We start from the raw sequence: 16,050 nt of genomic DNA, 5'->3' as shown, positions 1-16,050 counted from the left end.
GAAAACTGGAGAAATCAGATTGTGTGTGGACTTTAGGGATCTCAATCAGGCTTCTCTTAAAGATCACCATCCTCTCCCTTCTATAGAGCAAATCCTATCTAGAGTTAGTGGGTCAAGGAGATTCTCTTTTCTTGATGGGTTCTTTGGTTATAACCAAGTGTTGGTTAAAGAATCTGATAGACATAAGACAACATTTACTACTAAATGGGGCACCTATGCTTATTGCAAGATGCCATTTGGACTAACAAATGTAGGTGCTACATTTTAGAAGGCAATGGAGATGGCCTTCAAAAAATTAATTGACAAATTTGTCTTGGTATACCTTGATGATATAACTGTATATTCAAAAAATGTAGAAGATCATTTTGATCATCCAAGATAGGTATTTCTAAGATGTAGAGAGTTTGGGGTTTCCCTTAACCCAACCAAGTGTGTCTTTGCTACAAACCAAGGAAAATTATTAGGACACATTGTATCTAAGGATGGATTTACCATTGATCTAGAAAGAACAAAGGTAATACTTGCCCTTCCTCTTCCTAAACACAAGAAAGGGCTACAAAGTTTCCTTGGTAGAATAAATTTTGTAAGAAGGTTTATTCCTAATCTTGCTACCATGGTGAAACCTCTTACAACTATGCTTAAGAAAGGTAGGGTCTTCTCATGGACCAAGGAAGGGAAGGAGAGTTTTGAAGAAATCAAGGTAGCCATAGCCTCAACCCCTACTCTCATGAATCCAAATTTTAAGAAAGATTTCATCCTCTACACTCTAGGTGGTGAGTCAAGTATCACTGATGTCTTGAATCAAACAAATGACAAGGATGAGAAGCAGCCCATAGCCTTCTTCAGTGAAGGGCTCAAGGAATATGAAGATAAGTACAACTTTGTTGAGAAGCAAGCCCTTGCAGTCATCAGAGCCTTGAAGAAATTCAAGCACCTCTTATCCCACAATAGGATCCGTTTATTGGTGCCCCATGCTAGTGTAAAAGACTTCCTGTTAAGCAAGGATATCAGTGAAAAGAGAGCTAGATGGATCACTAGGGTAATGGAATATGATGTTGATATTCAGATTACCAAGTTGGTAAGAGGGAGAGGATTGTGAAAAGAAATGTTATCAGGCCAGGATTCAGATGAAGAGGCTCCTATGGTATTAACGGAGCAGCAGCAGGAAGGAAATGATGATGGTCCAAGGAGCTGGATAAATGACATGAAAAACTTCTTATCAGGGAATGGATACCCTCAGGGATTGGACATAACTAAAAGAAGACAATATAGACAGCAGTCCATTCCCTATGTTGTAATTGATAGCATCCTATTCAGGAAGGATTTTAATGGGACCCTATTGATATGCATTGAAGAGGATCAGGCTGAGAGGATGATTAAGGAACTTCATGATGGTCCTAATGGTGGCCATTTCTCTGCAAGAATAACTGCCATGAAGATCATGAGGGTTGGTTATTATTGGCCATCTCTATTCCATGATTGTTATGGATATGTAAGAAAATGTGAGAAGTGTGCTTTCTTTTCAGGAAAACAGAGGCTTGCAACTCCCCCCCTTCATCCTATTCAGGTGGATCAGCCCTTTACCTAGTGGGGCTTGGATTTTATAGGCCCCATTAATCCTCCATCTAGTGCAGGTTATAAATGGATTTTGGCTGCTACTAATTATTTCACTAGATGGACAAAGGCAGTTTCCTTGAAGGATGCCATAGAACCATTAGTTGTTGAATTCCTTGATGGGATTGTATCTAGGTTTGGTGCTCCTTCTACTATCATCTCTGACAATGCCAAGTCTTTTGTTAGAACCCAAATTTGTGCGTGGGCAATGAATCACAATATCTACTTGAGCACATCATCAAATTACTATTCCCAGGGTAATGGTTTGGCTGAGTCTTCCAACAAGAATCTAATCAAAATCATGAAGAGGACAATAGAAGACAATCAGAGGGTCTGGCATAAGAAATTAAGGACTACTTTGTGGGCTAATAGAATAACACTCAAGAGATCTATTGGGAATTCACCTTTTGTATTGGTATATGGTAGGGAGGCCAGACTCCCAATTTCATTGGAATTCCCATCCTTGGAGTTGGCTCATTAGCTAGAATTGATTGAAGATAAAGCCATGTTAGTAAGAATGGCAGAGCTGATTGAACTAGAAGAAAAGAGAAATAAAGCTATGCAAACCCTAGGGATACATCAGCAGTAAATGAAAAGGAGTTTTGAAAAGAAGGCTAGGGTCAGAACTTTCAGAAAGGGAGATTTAGTTCTAAAGTGGGATTCAGACAGAGCAAAACCAGGAAGACATTCCAAGTTTAACCCACTATGGAGTGGCCCCTATCTGATTGCCAGTTGCAAACAGGCTAATGCATTTCAGTTGAGCAAGCCAAATGGAGAAATTTTGCCCATTCCAGTCAATGGGATCTATTTGAAGCCCTGTTTCTAAAAATTTGTGAATCCATGTACATAAGTAGTTTAGTTTCTTTTCTGTTGCTTCCTACTTTTCGAGAAGTGTGTGGGCACAGCCGCCTCCTTGTGAGGTAGCAGATTTTTAGGTGTCTCAGGTTGCAGAGGAAGTTTTTATTTTTGTTTCTAGTTGCAGAAGTAGAGCTCGGGTTTTCAATGTTTTAATCTCCTCGCAGATGGGTTAGGGTTTTGTAGTTCTCAGGTTCATACTTTTTAGACCCTGTGGCCCAATGGATTGTTACAGGCACTGGTCATGCATCAAGTAGGCTCATGCCCCCTGTGAGTTGCCAGAAATGTTGTATTTTAACTTTTCAGCCAAAATTCATAATTCATATTGCCCTTCCCGCCTTTGAAATATCCATAGTCAAATACCTGTGAAATATTAAAAAATACCAAAGTTTTAAACCTTATGATATATTTTGCGGCCCGCAAGTTCTCTGCCGCCAGATCTGAGGAAGATCTACGGAGGGCGCTGTCTCACTATGGTGAAGTTGTGCAAGATTTATGTTAGCGACATCACGCCCTGTTGACCCGTGTCCAGTGGTTCTAGTTTGCAAGTTGTCCAAGACTCTTTGGCAGGTCAAAAAAGTTTCACGGTGGGTCGAAAAGGTTCCACGACACCGTGGGCGCTATGTCGCTATCGTGTGTTGGCCGAAAAATCTTCATAGCGACATAGCGCCCGATGGAGAAAGTTTCACAGTAGGCAGGTTACATCATTGGAAAATGTTTGCGGCGAGCTGGATGAATATGTGTTTCACAGGCCAACAGGGAGGTGCCAAGTGTATGAGTCAGAGCATATGTGGTTCATGGGCCCAGCAATTTTCAAAGGGAAGGATGTGCAGAGTACGAGCTGGTCCTAATCATCAGATTGAAATTGATCTACAATGGTCACCGTCACGCTATGGAAAAGCTGCGTGAGATTTACCATAGTGACATGGCGCCCTTTCGCCACATGTCAGTGGGGCCAGGTCTCACTAGGGTGCGGTTGCTGAGGTGATGCCAGGTGTACTGATAGCGAAGGATCAAAGTGCAAGGTACGACGAGTCTTCACGATCGTCAAATTAAGTTAGATTGACAGAAGATGCCATGTCGCTATGTTGAAGTTGCATGATATTTACCATGGCGAGATAGTGCCCTTTCGCCACGTGGATCAGCGGGGCCAGGTCTCACTACAGTACGCTAGTCAAGTATTGCCAGGTGTCATTCGAGTGTGGTGTGGTTGCTGAGGTGGTGCCAGATATGATGGGCCCGGGGTAAGAACAGTATAGTGGTACAACGAGTCTCCACGATCGTCAGATTTAAGGCAGATCAACGGTCGGTGCTATCTCATCTTTCGAAGTTGCATGGCGGATACCATGGCGACACAGCGCCTTGTTGACATGTGCCTCACTAGCTCCACTAAAGTTGGTAGTTGACGGCTGGCAGTTAGTCTGATTGCTACAGTTAACGATAATAGTTTGAAGGGTGGCGCAGTTAGTTCAATAAAAGGAGGTCAACCACAGAGGACTTCCTAGGTGGCAGAACGAAAAGAAGCGATTGGCCGACGTGGCCCAGTTGGCTTGTGAAATTAGGTTGACTCTTTGACCCCCCATAGATTCATGAAACAAAAAATGAAGGTGATCTATTTTTTGTGCGATCTAATCTTCATGATCGATCCAAAACCACCAAAAATGAATGAATAATATAGAGAGACACTCCACTGTCTCAATCGATCCATCTACGAGGTTAGAGTGCAGTTATGGCACCATTTTCATTCCTCTTAGAACACCTATTGCAACAAAAATCAGATTTTCCTCAGATTCCCATGATTGTCCTCTGCAGGACTTAATGGCAAGTAGTTGTAGGGTCACTTCAACAACAAAAGATCTCAGTTATGCCTGAACTATAAAGGCAAATTTTGTAGTTTTTGTAAGAGAGACTCCCCTTTTCTGATTTCTCTACTACTGCTCGCAGGTCTGCAGTGTAAAATTCCCTTTGTCTTTGAGCTATATAACATTCTGTATCATCTCTTTCAGCCATCAATGTGTATGTGCATCCATCTTGCCTCTCATTGGTGTATTGTTGAGATCTGTGACTGGCATAGTGTATCTATTTTCATCCTATTGGATAATATATAGGTGAAATCCTTTTCCTTGTGTTATTCAGTTTGCTTTCCTGATCTGTATGTGGTTATTGATTGACATAAGTCTGGGTGTGTATGTCTTTTGAATGTTATCTTGGTTTTGTAGTGCATATATGGGCAGAAATGAGTCTGAACACTCTATTTTGGTGCATCACCTCCTTAGATTAGTACTAGGTAGACTTGCTTTCATGTTCTCCTTCTCCCTTTTCCTCTCCAAGAGTAGATAGGTGCGCCCTAATAGTAAGAGGAATCCGGCCTTCTCTGAAGACTCAACCTCACAATTCAAGTCCCATAGCTTGGAGGTTGTTTCCATGTTTCACTAGGTTGTCCTCACGCATAGGCCTTGGACAAGGGTGCAAACCTAAGTGACAACAGTTACCAAAATAGACGTTTACATAAATGCGATACAATTAGACAAAAGAACGTGATGGAGTCTCTACCTATCCAAATTCTAAGTCTATAAAGGGCCTGTCAGAAACTCGACAGTTTCAGTTGTAGATCAGGACACAAAATTGGGTTCTAAGTATAGCAATGTAGCTAATCTTTCAAATCTGGTTTGTATAAATCTTCTACAAGTTTGGATGATGACACCATAAGCATTTCCTACCTATTTGCAACCATTCTGCACCCCAACTAGAAGAAGTACAAGGGATAAAAAAATAGAGCACTCCTATTGAAGTCGTAAGCTATACAGTTTCTTTCAATAATATCAACAACTTCAAGTCTTAAAATGTCTAATATCTGTTAATCCCAACATCTATAGTTCTTTAAACTGTGAACTGAATTCCATATATTTTCACAAGCTTAGACATTCTAATATAGAGGTTGTCTATGGCCAACATAATATGTGCAAGGGATCTTTTCAAGGTTTTTCCTCCATTCTTGTATTTCTAAATTAATGTATACAGATAAGACCAAATAAGCAACAAAGAGCTTTAATGGACTATAATAAAAATTTAATGGCTAGGAAACAAAGAAAAACAACTTGCTGTACAAATAGAGAATTTTCGTACTATAAATTGGAGTTTCAACCTCATCACACTCATTTCCAAAGAACAACGTAACAATGCAATTAATGGGGAGCACACCTGAATTAAACTTTAAATGCTGAAATAATTATGGAGTCTTGTCTCTTTGCTCGCAAGATTTTCCCTCTCTCCAAGTTGTCATGCTTTGTTTAAATCCAAAAAAACCTATTTTGTAATCCTTCTTCTGGTGTCACTAACCCAATTCATTCTTGGGCTTTATTTAAAATTATTATTCTTTAATTACTTTTCTCAACATTAGAACATGAGATTTTATCAATCCTTTTTAGAAAAATGAGATAGAATATGAGTATTAATCATGTATGTGTAAGCATCTAATTTGAGTATTAAACATATGTTATTAAGTGTACATTTCAGTTTCATATTTCTCTCTAATTCTGGTGATACAATGACACAGGATATAGATCTAAATCACATCAAATAAGAATTAAGTTGTGTTTGGGCTATGTTGGATATCTGTCCATCCTCTTTAGGAAGGCTAACCCTCTCTTCCTCAACCACACTCTTGTCTCATCGCATCGTGTAATCACTTAAACACTAGGAAAAATAGAGGAGTCAGTAACCATCATTATACAATTAGATACAAGTTATTAAATATACTGATGAGTGACATAACATGAATCCATATAACATAATCACATAAAAATTAAATGTGACATCTCATAACATATATACATGCATCAATTATTCATTGATTCATCTCCATAAATGAAACTAAGTTACAAAACTTAGAAATTAGCTTAAATATTTCTTAATTATTGACCAAAAAAAAGTGTTGACTAGTTAAAAATTGACTCAATCACCACATAACAAACCATCTATGCATGTCGAAATGTGAGACATGACATCCCTCCCCTCTAGGAAGAGGCATCATCTCTATGTCAAATCATAAAAGAAAAGAACACACACATCCAAAATTAATGTCGAACTAAAATAAAACATCCTCCCAAGTGGCACTATTCACATCAAATTGGTCCCATTGGACCTTGTATTGGAGGATGTCCCTATCTCATACCCTAACATATGATGCTCCACTAGTTGGGTTGGTTGAATTGCCATCACTCATTGATCTTCTACCCACAATGCATACCAATGAAGAAAATGAGATATAATTGAATGATATGGTGTAAGAAGAGAAACTTTGAACACATTATGAATGTGGGCTAGTGCAGGTAGTAGAGAAAGCCAATAAGAAACTAGTTTGATAACCTCTAAAATCTTGAAAAGGCCAAAAAAATCTTGGTGTAAGCTTTCATCTCTTGGTAAATGAGATTGAACACTTCTTTGATCTAACCCTCAAAATAACCTTATCCTTAGTCTAGAACTATCAAAAAGTGCATTTCTTGTTAGCGTAGCTTCTCTAAAGGTTTTAGCATGAATCAAGGGATCTCCCTTACCATCATAAGTCTCAAGAAAAAGTACTTCAATATGTTGTGGAAAAACAACATAAAGAATATCTATGGAAAGAGGATTCACCACATCACATGTAGGAGTATTGTATTTAGATTGGGTTAAATGAGCAAGCTTTTCTTGTAAAGTAGAGAAGATTTGAACCAATGTACTAATGGTAGGAGTAGAAGACGTGCTAGTAACCATAGGTATACTAGATAAATTAGAAAAGGCATAAGAAGTGAAAGGAATATGTAAGGATGGGTAATGGTTTCAAATAAGTAAAAGGAACTACATTATATGAAGGCAATGAAGAAGGAATAGAAGTAGGAGAAAAAATCACAAGAAGTGGAAGACTAGGAAGATTAATACTTGAAGGAGTGGAAACTTGTGTAGGATGAGTAATAAGAAGCAAATAATATTTAGGTATGTTGGAAAGAGTGGTAGAAATCAAGATAGAAGGTTCAATAGTACCATAAGAAAGAGGAGCGTATCCTAACTCTTGAGCATATTCCATCAAAGACTTAGCAACATAGAAATTTTAAATTTATTGTTATTAACAAGATTCTTAAGATCTTTGACAACAACATCACTATTGAGGTTTTAATTTTCTTTAGGAATCCAAGCTTCCATTTTATCAAAATTATTAGAAAGCTTTTCAACTTGCAAAGGTTGAACTTGTTAAAGCATCATCCTTGTCATAAGTTAAGTGAGAAGAGTTATTCTCCATGATAGGATTAAAATCATGAGAAAAAATGTAAGTATCATCAAATGAACCCATGAGTTTATGACTTTTCCTAATGGGAATGCTATAGCCTGGACTTTGTGTAATTAAGCTATTCAAAAGAGACTATCACAAAAGTAAACCCTAATGAGATCTAACAAAAGCAAAGAACACCAATATAAAAGGAAATTATATGTAAAATACTATAACACCAAAAAGATAGTGGGTTCACATCAGATTCACCAAAATATTTGATGGTAAAATGAAAGAACTTTAATAGGATGTAGGCCTTCACTTTAAATGATACCAAGAAATTTAAACTTGTGTGTGTGAGGGAAAGAGGGGAATTTCTAGTTATGATTCTATTTATGATAAAAATATATTAGCTAGGACCAAACGGAAGAAGGGTGCCAATATTAAATCTAAGTGGTAAAAAGGAATGCAATACCAAGATATATACTCTCTTAGGCCTTTAATAGGATAATGTCAATGTCTAATTGAACTAGTTTCTTAGGAAATTTAAATAGAGATTTTATTTAAATATAATCAGCCCAATTAATATGTAAATCTAGGGTAAAGATATGAAATTCAAAATGAGATGTAAAAGAACCACTTTGAAATGCATAGAGGAAGATGTATTTATGTTTCATCTCCTAATCTTTTTTGAACTTCAATCCATAGATTTTGAAATGAAACTAAGAAAGAAATAAAATCCACAAATCTCCCTAAAATATGAGAGTGAAGTACTAGGTAAACATGGAATGACATCCTACAATTAGGTTGACATAGTCTGTGGTTTTAAAAATGATGAATTGGGAAAGCTAGTGAACTATAAGTTCCATAACTGTAATTATTTTGATTTCCACCTTACAAATCAACATAGAAAAGAAAGAAATTTGGGGTTTGGGGTTTGATTTGATGGCCTCCCTTGTTCAAGCCCTAGGTTAAGAAATTAACCATAAATGAAAAATGTAAATTTAAAACACTATAAAGAACAAGATAAATGTTAGAACTCACCTTCTCCATTTTTGTGTAATGCATATGTAATGTAGATCCTAAATTAATATGTAGTATATCTCCACACTTTGTAATTGGTCTATCATAGCTCTATCATAGTGCCATGGATATAGATTTGCATTAATAAAGAGGATGAATGTTTCAATATGGATCTCCTCCCTTGATGGTCAAAAATACGCTAGATCTTGAAGTGGAAATTCTCACAAATCATTCCATAATGCTAGAGAAAATCTCCTTTCTTGAATGCTTGAAAAATTCTTGAACACTTGAACTCCTTGAATGTAAAAGACTGAAAATCTTCTCTAGAGAGTAGAGCTTGAGAATGAAATGCTTAAGATATGAATTTCTTGATGAGATTATGAAATGAAGCCGCCAAGTCTTCTTATATATGATTTTTCAGAGGATACAATAACAAGCTAGGATATGCTACAAGAAAAATATAAAGATCAAGAAAATAATTAAATTCCAAAAGCATTAGATGAGAAATGTCAATGACTCTTTCCTAATTGCTCATGATACAACCACCCTTTTCTGTCGACCCTTTAAAGAACAGAGAAAATGAAGATTTCATAATCCCTGCCCCCACAACCCCTGAAAAAGCACACTTCCTTCCTCTTTAACTCCTCTATTATATCTATCACTATTTTCTTCTGCCAACCATTTAATGATTCTTAGCTCCTTCAATTATAGTGAAATATGCCAAAGTTGTAGAGGAGAGAGCCATTCACAACTTCAATCCAAATAACAAAGATTTTATTAAATTTCAATGACGCTTGAGGATAGAGCACTTAGATAGCTACAACCAAATAAAATAGATTGAACAAAATATCTAACAGGTTTAATTTTTTCTGTTGCTTTCCTTGCTAAAGACATCACAACACTTGTACATGCACTGCAACGAATAATTATGCTTCATACAGGAAATTCTTTTTTTCTTAATAGCTAAGTAAATATCTTTAAGTCATTCAAAATCTTTAGAAATTCTTATAAAGAACTTATTGATTGATGAGTTTAAGAGGGGGCACAATGATAGTTCATATGAAAAAATAGTTAATGTATGTTTTTTAAATAAAATAATAATAAGTGAAGTAGATTGAACCTTGGACTAAGTCATGTAGAGATAAGGTTTTAATTTGTGAGTTCTTAAATGTAACGAGTGGTGGGTTTTTCATTCTTTTCCATTAATGTGGCATGAGAACTATATTATTAAACTCTGATAAAATTATTGTAAAAAATACCATCTACATATTGTAAAAACTCTCAAAATTTTCTTTAACCACCTAGTTGTAGTAGGGAGTATCATGTTTCTTGCAGTAGGGAGTATTGAGTTGCTTGGCACCTAAGTGAGCTGAGTGACAAGCAATCCCGAGTTACAGGCAATGCAAAGATACAGTCAGTGTCGAGTTGGTTGACACCTATAGGGACCAAGTAGATTGGTCACCAATGGAAGCTCAATAGACAAAGGCTCAGTAGAGGAGACAGAGTCTTTTGGTCAGTGCAAGCAGAGCGATGCGTGTTTGTGAAAATGAGTTAATGAATTTTCCTTTCTTCTTCCCAAACTTACTAATCATGCAAAATGACATGTATTAATGGAGAGAAGACCTAAAAGCACAATAGATTGGACATCTCCAAGTATGCCTACTTGCTTTCTATTAAGTGAATCAAACTGATACAAAATATAAACTCTAGAAGAGCAAAAATGTCAAAATACATGTTGCTATTGAAGGCTCGAGCTTGGGTTAGGAGGTGCCTCCACTACCATGCACTAATTTTGGTTGGGGTCATTCAGTACAAACTAGTTTGACATCCACTTCTATAGAAGGTGCCGAGGACATGGAAGAAAAATAGTTTATCGGCATTTTTCTATTTTTTAGACTTTTCTTGGAAACTTTAGGCATGTTTTGTAAATTTTTTTTGAAAATTTTGGTTGTATTGAGTACCTTACGCCTACTGTTTTGATATGTTCAAAAATGCAAAAATTTGATAAAATTTGAATTTTGGTGAAATTATGTTTACTCCATTAATAAACTATGATTTTCAATAATGATGCTTGTAATTTGTACATACTATGATGATGTTGAGTTTTCTTTACTGGTTCTTTCCCAATTGAACTCTTGAACCAGTTTTAAATTATATATATATCCAGTGGCTCATCCACTTTGCCAACAAAAAATAAAAATCTAAATACTTAAATCAAACTTACAAAAACAAATGGCTGCATACAATAAACCTATAACTACTTAGACAAAATGTTACTTTCACAAAATTCCCAAAAAGTCATCCACACGTGCTGCTACTAGATCTGATAGAACATTCCACCTCTTCTTTTTGTTGAACTCGACTGACTCTCAAAATGGATTAGACTTACTTGCTAGGTTGGCACAAAAGGCTCATTGGACAACCTGAGCATTTAATATTTCAACACATATCACTCTTAGTTCTATAATTCATTATAGAATCAATGAAAACTAAAAAATAAATTATTATTTAAAGATTCAAATATACTAATTATTATAATATTTATGGTTTTTATTCGGAAGATGGACCTATAGATGACATAACACAACTTTTATTGTTATTTTGACAAAATGTTGTTAATCCCCTAGGCTTTTAGATTTTCTCATTAATTTTTCGATAAAGCATTCAAAATAAATAAAATTAGAATTTCTAAAAATAAAATTTTATTCTTCTAAATTAGAGTTTTATTGTTCATTTTCTAACAAAAAATTATGATTCATTTGTTACTTCTATAGATGGTTAAAAAATATCTAGTGGTAAATATTAAATATTACTATAATATTTTTTTTCAATATGAATCATATTTAATAAATTTTATTAAAATTTAAAATTTAAAAATTAAAAATATAAATAAATAATTTTTAATTTATTTAAAACTATCATTTGTGTTTCTATGTTTTAACACTTTAAATTTTCTTTGTGTTTTGTAAACTTATATTAATTACTTTAATATGATATCCATCAAGACTTCATAAAATATCGAATGAAAACAAATTCTATCTTTAAAATGGGAAATATTAACAATAGACATTAGATAGAGTAGTGAAACAATGGTAACTAGGATACTTAAAAATTTAACTCATTTTTTTTTTTTTAAATAAGTGGGCTGTAGAAATCCTCTGGGACTTAATAACATATAAATTTTAGTATTGGTAGTATTATTTGTGATAATTATTTTTTATTTATTTTTGTAGGATAAATGAATAATATCTTAAAATATTAAATCTTATAAATAAATATAATTAATTATAATTTCAATATTATAAAAAAGAAAATTTCTATGAAGAAACAGAAACGATTGAAAAAAATTATACATATTCACAAAAAATATGTTGGCAGTTTGAAAATGATTGTATGTGTTCTCCGAACTTCATTTATGCATAGATTGTTATTCTCAAGGTATGATATTCAATATTTATGTTTTTACACTTATATAAAAATAAATTATTTGATCAAGTAAGTTTTTACACTTTTGTTAAAATAAATGATTAGATAGCTTGTACTGTATTTTCTTTCAAGTCATATATTTTTTATTTATAAAATTTGTAAAAACATAGTTAAAAAAATACTGACATTGGACGTACATAAACACAGAATTGCTAGTGTTACAAGTTTTAACAATATTGGTAGAAGTTTAATGTACCAAGTTTTTGATTTTGCTGCGAGTGCAGCTATTCGATCTTCTCCCTTCATCTTCAAGTTTAAATGTGAATGCACTAAACAATGAAGGCATGACAGCACTTGACATAGCATTAACAACGCCTCAAGACAACTCCAATTGTTCCTACATAGTAAGAAAATTAAAAGGCGCTCGAGGAGCACAGTTCAAACGCACACTACAATCTGATACAATTCCTGATGAAATTTTTATAATACACAAATGGTAGTTGCCTCACTCATCACCACCATCACATGTGCAGCGGTTTTCACAATCCCAGGAGGAACGGAAGATGACATAAACAGTATAAACTATGGAGCTGCCAAACTAGCATTTCATAAACTGTTTAGATTGTTCATATTCTCTAACACTGCAGCCTTCATAACTTCCCTTGCTGTTGTGGTCGCATGGTTAGTTAAACCAAGACTGCAGGAAACCTATTTGGGATTTTTGGTTCCATATACGCTTTCTGATATGTCTGAAGTGAACCTGCTTATCTCAATCATTTGGACGGCAGTAGCATTTGTGAGTGCCACTATTATCGCCATAATACCTTATGATTATGACATGTTGAAAAGTATAGACAATGAAGCTTTCTACACATACCAGGCTTATTGGGTATACGAGATTGTTCTTGTACTTATTACACAGTATTCTGCTATATACTTTGTTATTGTTTCACTGCTCACTTTTGCTGCTATTCAAAGGATTTCAAAGAGGACGAATCTTGGAACGTTGGCTTTGCAATGGGTTCGAAGACAAAATATTATACAAATCTTCGTTCTTCAATTTCTTACAACCACATTTTTTGTTCTCTTATTTACATTCTCACTTCATCCTTTGATGAAAGCGATTGTTGGAATATTAAATGAAATGTCCGTTTGCCTCTTGAGCCAAATGCCCACCTACCACCTGGCAAGTAGCAGAACAGATAGAAACATAAATGCGGTGGGTGAGTTTTTCAAACTCAGAAATCAGAGGGAAAATAATTTTTGCTGAAGACAAAAGGAATGTTTTATCATTCATTCGATCAGTGAGAAGAGTTAGAAGAAGGAGAAGAAGTTGAAGAGCTCAGAAGTTGCAGAGCAGAGAAGGTAGAGAGAAAAGTGATCAGCAGATCAGTCGTTGCAGAGATAGAGGGAATCATTGTCGTGCCTGCAGTTGCACATGGTTCTCCTATCATTCTATAAGTTCATAGTTTATTGTTTTCATTCATCCTGTTGAAGCAGTGATTGCTCCAGGCATTATTGTTTTCATTCATCCTGTTTAAAGTTTTAGGGTTATTTTAAGATTTTCTAGTTGAAGCCAAATGCTCCTAGATTTGTAATAGTTTGAATCAGAGTTGAATAGAAAGCAAGCAGGAATACTTGAATCCATTGTAGTCCTTCTTCTATTCATTGCATTTTGGAAATTTTATTTGTAAGCTTGAAGTTTTGAGTCTCTAGTTTTAATGGTGGAAATATTCACGTTATAAGTTTACACTTGGTATTGTCTTTGGTAGAAGTCATTCTTTGCAGTGGCTACCGAGTACACTCGGTGCCTTCCTCTACCAAGCTCCATTCTCCTATGGCTATTGAGTACACTCGGTGCCTTCTTCTACCGAGTTCACTCGGTAATCACTTTGTCTACCGAGCTCACTCGGTATCCTTTGGTTACCGAGTTGTGTGTTCTTCATTTACCGAGCTCACTCGATAAACACTCCTGCCAGTTGGTTTCTTTGGTTATCGAGCAATTTTTTGGCACTTGGTAATAGTTGTTCCCGAGTAGATTTTTAGGGTTAGGTTGTGAGTTTTGAAGTTGTATTAATATTTCTCACATGGTATTAGAGCTTTGAGGCCCCACATCCAAAGTGAGTTAGGGCATTTATTTTTTGGGATATTTATCATGGCAGGAGATGCAGGAAAGGTATGGCAGTAGCAACCATCATTTAATGGACAAAATTATGATACATTTGCAAAGAAAATGAAACCCATAATGGTTGCATAGGATTTGTGGGAGTTTGTAGTTAATGGGTTCAATGATATAATAGACCCAACTTAGTATGTTGCCCTCACAAATGCACAAAAGACTCATTTGAAAGAGTCAATGAGGAAGGATGCTAGGGCATTAAGTCTTATTTAAGCAGTAATGACAAAAACTATTTTTCCCAAGATTGTAGCAGCAAATTATACAAAAGAAGCTTGGGATATCCTTGAAACAAACTTCAAGGGGATTGATAAAGTCTGCATAGTAAAGCTACATAATATAAGGAGGGAATTTGAGAACTTTCAGATGAAGGAAAATGAATTAGTTGCAGACTTCAGTTCAAGGACCTCCAATGTGATTAATCAATTGAAGTCAAATGGAGAAGACTATCAAGAGCAGAGGATAGTGGAGAAGATATTGAGGAGTTTACCTCATAAATATGACAATTTGGTCATGACCATAGAAGAGGCAAAACACCTCACTGTTTTGACTATGGATGAATTGATGGGTACACTTCAAACCCATGAGCATAGGATCAACAGATCTTCTTCTTCATCTTTCCAAGAGCAAGCATTCAAGGCTCAGTCAAATTCAAGAGGAAGGGGGAGAGGAAGAAATGGCTCAATCAGAAACTCTAGAGGCAGAGGCCGAGGTAATGGAGGAAAAAGGAATGCTAAAGCAGAAAGCTCAAGAAGAGCAGAGGAGCAAGTAGCTCACAAAATACTTCAAGAGGAGGTAAGAAAAACTACAACTCTAAGAAGAGTAATGTAGAATGCTACTACTATCATAAATATAGGCATTATGCAAATGAATGCTGGAAGAAGCAGAATGATCAGTCAGGGTAAGCAAATGTGGCTGATGTGAATATGGGAAGTGGACCCAATGCTCCTGCCTTCATCATGTGTAATGTTGGTGAAGAAGGAATCCCTGAGGTTTGGTACCTCGACAATGGATGTAGCAACCACATGAGTGGTAATGAAACTTTTTTTTCATTCATTGACAAGAGTTTCAAATCCAAAATTTAGATGCGTAATAATGGAACTTTACCAGTTGTGGGCAAAGGATCTATTATGGTCTGCACCAAGAAAGGTGAGAAAAGGGAAATACAAAATGTGTATTTCACCCCTGGTATGAAGCACAATTTGATGAGCATTAGTCAACTCATTCAAAATGGATACAAAGTGCTAATGGAGAATAACACGTGTCATTCATGAAAAGGATGGGAGCAAAAATTTACATGCAACAGTTCAAATGACTAGAACAGAATGTTTCCCTTCAGGATTGAGACATGTTTCTCATCTCAAGTTTGTGTTGCACCTCCCACACAATCAGCTCTAAGGAGTGTGATTGAAGACCCCTCACGGCTATGGCACCTCAAGTATCGTCATCTTGGTTATGCTAGTTTAAATTTGTTATCAAATAAAAGAATGCTAGAAGGCTTGCCACGCATAGAAAATTCATGTGACAAGTGTGAGACTTGTATTTTGGGTTAGTGCATATTGACCTAGTCAATCCTACGCAAGTTACTTCCATTGGGGGGAGTACTTATTTCATGACATTTATTGATGATTTCAATTGTAGGACATGGGTGTATTTCTTAAAGAACAAATCTGAAGCATTTGATAAATTTGTAAAATTTAAAGTCCAGGCT

At 35.6% G+C, this 16,050-nt stretch overlaps 1 pseudogene; it reads left to right on the top strand.

Annotated features, from left to right (window-relative positions):
• The window catches only part of LOC149558467 (uncharacterized), a 36,490-nt pseudogene extending 23,057 nt beyond the window's left edge, over positions 1-13,433 (top strand).
• Positions 13,434-16,050: the final 2,617 nt, after the last annotated feature.

This window comes from Cupressus sempervirens, chromosome 5, assembly GCF_028749045.1.
Source record: "Cupressus sempervirens isolate cs-2001-9-10 chromosome 5, ASM2874904v1, whole genome shotgun sequence".
In the NCBI taxonomy this organism is placed as follows: domain Eukaryota; kingdom Viridiplantae; phylum Streptophyta; class Pinopsida; order Cupressales; family Cupressaceae; genus Cupressus; species Cupressus sempervirens.
This window is presented reverse-complemented; position numbering and strand designations above follow the sequence as displayed.